This window comes from Palaemon carinicauda, chromosome 14 (genome assembly GCF_036898095.1).
Source record: "Palaemon carinicauda isolate YSFRI2023 chromosome 14, ASM3689809v2, whole genome shotgun sequence".
Lineage (NCBI taxonomy): Eukaryota > Metazoa > Arthropoda > Malacostraca > Decapoda > Palaemonidae > Palaemon > Palaemon carinicauda.
This window is the reverse complement of record NC_090738.1, coordinates 33,813,802-33,817,121: the sequence shown is the minus strand read 5'-3', so window position 1 is coordinate 33,817,121 and position 3,320 is coordinate 33,813,802. Positions and strand designations below refer to the sequence as shown.

The window sequence follows — 3,320 nt, the reverse complement described above, 5'->3', positions numbered from 1 at the left end:
ACACCATCTATTGTTTGATTGAAAATAAATTTTCGTTGTTCATAAAACAGGTGTTCAAAATATGTTCAGTAGTCATTAACCTCATATATATATATATATATATATATGTGTGTGTGTGTGTGTGTGTATATATATATATATATATATATATATATATATATATATATATATATACACATGTATATATATATATATATATATATATGTATATATATATATACACAGTATATACATATATATATATATATATATATATATATATATATATATATATATATATATATATATATATATATTATATATATATATGATTTGTGTGTGTGTACAGTAGTTTGGATATGAATTAGTTTACTGGCTTTAAAATTATTTTCGGTATAATTCAGTCCATTACATTTGATGTATTGTAAATGATAACCTTGCAGTCGGGTTAAATTTTTACCAATGTCACCAATTTTCACCAAAGATTTTGCAGAATCGTGTGCCGTTCTTGAAAAATCTACCGCTATTTTTTATTCATCATCATCATCATCTCCTACACTTATTAACGCAAAGGGCCTGATTTTTTATTTTATTTAAAATAAGTAAGTTTTTATACAGGTCAATAATTTCCTAAGTAAGACTCTAAGAACAATATTCTTAAGTGAAACAAAGATAGAGAAAATTTTCGAAATATTTCCCTAAGCAATAAGTATAGTAACCAAAATAGTAATCATGACACTAATGATAAATATATTGATAAAAGTAATAATATTAACATTAATAATGATAATAAAGCAAGATATCTTAGATGTAGAATAAGGATTCACAAAGAAAATTCTGTCGTATATTTTCGTTAGTTTTATTACAAAACTGTCACTGGAGTTATAACAAATAATTGATATCACAGATTCACATACAAAGAGAGAGAAAAAAATAATAAAACAGTAAATACACACATAGTATATTTGTTTTTGTTTTTTCGGGAGATATTTTTTTGCCTTTTCTTCCCACTTCATATCAATAAGGTCGCTTTTATCCGAGTTTTCCAGTTTGTGCGCGACCTTATGGCTTTTATTTTCTAGATCACCTACATTTATGTTTCTCTTCCTAACAGCAGGCATTAATCGAAGCAATGATCATGACATTTATAAAATTATTTACAAAGATAATTGCTTAGTTAGAATATCCCGGAAAAAAAGATAATGTCAAGGCAGAGAGATAGGAAAAAAAGAGGAAATTGTGTCTGTGTGTTATTGGTGCGTCATTATCATCATCATCACCATCATCACCCAGTGCCTTTGAAATTCTTATTACAGTGACGTCATTGCAAAGATATTAGCCCACTGATGACGTCACTTGTGACGTCATAGAGCGATTAATTCTATCCTCAGTTTTTATAAATAGCTAATTGTTTATTTTTTTCTGTTTACATTTTTTCCTGTTTTGATTTTTTACTTTCAAATCAGGTAAGATAGAGTATCATAGAGCAATAATTTTGACTTTTTAATAAATAATATATATTGCAAATGTTAACATCATAATCGCATCAGTGCCACTGGGCTAAAGAGATCTCAGCGATGACGTCACTGGAACGGTTCGAGATGATTTCATTAGGACGCCGAAATCAGCATCAAATAGTACAGCATCTTACAAGGTACGTTAGTGGACATTGATGAATGCCAAGACAGCCGATTCGCTTGGAGAGAGAGAGAGAGAGAGAGAGAGAGAGAGAGAGAGAGAGAGAGAGAGAGAGAGAGAGAGAGAGAGAGAGAGAGAGAGATATGCTGTAGAGCAATTTTCAATAATTTACTGAAAAGTTGATGGAGGAAACAAAGCGGTGTAATGTATTATCTCAAGAGGATAGAAAGATACTGTACAAGTCATTTCCCTTCATATGTACACCCACCCGGTCTTATTATTACACCAAAATATAGCAAACTAGGAATGTGAAGCCATTATGGAGAAAAGCAGATCCAGACTGTGTTTGATTTGCAGTAAAAAAGTTGTATGGTCCTAAACACGTCCGTGAAATTTCTCTGGCCGACAACACAACAAACACTTCTTCAAGGTTAGAAAATAAGTATATCCGGAATAGGTCACTACACAAATTTAGTCTTAAAAAGTTTTGATTTCGTTTTGATTCAGCGTTTTAATATATATTATTTTCTATCACTTCTTTTCAAGCGGCCACTTTTCCATGAAGAATATCTCGCTTCGTGTTTAGGTTTGGGGGGACCAAAACAAACACAGTCTTTGAAGAACTCTACATGCCCTTAACCGATCGATTGCAGTGCATCACCCAAAAATGATTTACATTGAGGAAGAAATAACAATTCAACAAAATAAAATGAAGATATCAATTTGTGCAATCACTATTAATGCGGGACAATTGATCTTTAACGACTCTTTCTGATGGCTTCACATTTTCTAATCTTTACAAACGATGATTGGATGCGAAACAAATATACAAAATGGTTCATTTAAATTATGGTAGCCACATCGCACCCCGAACCACCGTTTCCTTGTACATTATTAATATGCATTATTATTACAAATAGGTTTTTTATTTTTATTGTATTTTATAGTTTAGACATTGGACGACATTTATTCATTCAGTAAGATACATTATCTGGATTGTCAGTACAACAAAATATTTGTTTTTATTTTTCATTTGCACTCCACTGAACTTTCTTTTGTTTTCTTAATTCCTTCTGAACCTTAATGTAGTTAAAATCTTCACAATTTTTAAAAAAAGAAAAAAAGGAAAATAAAGTGCAAGATGGACAAAAATAATATATATATCCTCTTATTTTGCCCTGACTCTAGTGAAGTCACGAATGGGTTATGGCGTCACATAAGCTATGACGTCGAAATCCTGACGTCACAAAAAATATGACATCAAGGTTCCCCCCAGCACATGACGACACTGAGGAGCAACGGCGGCGGCATCTTTGGTTGGCGAGTTTGTGGCGCATTTTGGCGAGATTCGGAGAGGTTCGCCCAGGTTACCACGCCAAAATTTCCGAGCTCTGGTGATCACTGAACCCGCCAGGGCCTGAGTAGAGGAAAATAAAATGGAATATGAGACATTTATTCTTAAAGGTATTTAAGGTTTGAATGATGATTCATACTTTAAATCAAGGGATATTATCTTAATTATTTTCTACTCTTGCAAATTCTAAAGGACACTTTGTAAATTGGGAAAAGTTAAGACATTTATTCTTAAAGGTATTTAAGGATTGAATGATGATTTAGACTTTAAATCAAGGGAAATTATCTTAATTATTTTCTACTTTTGCAAATTATATAGCAAATTATAAAAAAGTTATTTATTCTTAAAC

At 31.3% G+C, this 3,320-nt stretch overlaps 1 pseudogene; it reads right to left on the bottom strand.

Annotated features, from left to right (window-relative positions):
* Positions 1-839: 839 nt before the first annotated feature.
* LOC137652721 (LIM/homeobox protein Lhx1-like) overlaps positions 840-3,320 on the bottom strand; it is a 29,587-nt pseudogene continuing 27,106 nt past the window's right edge.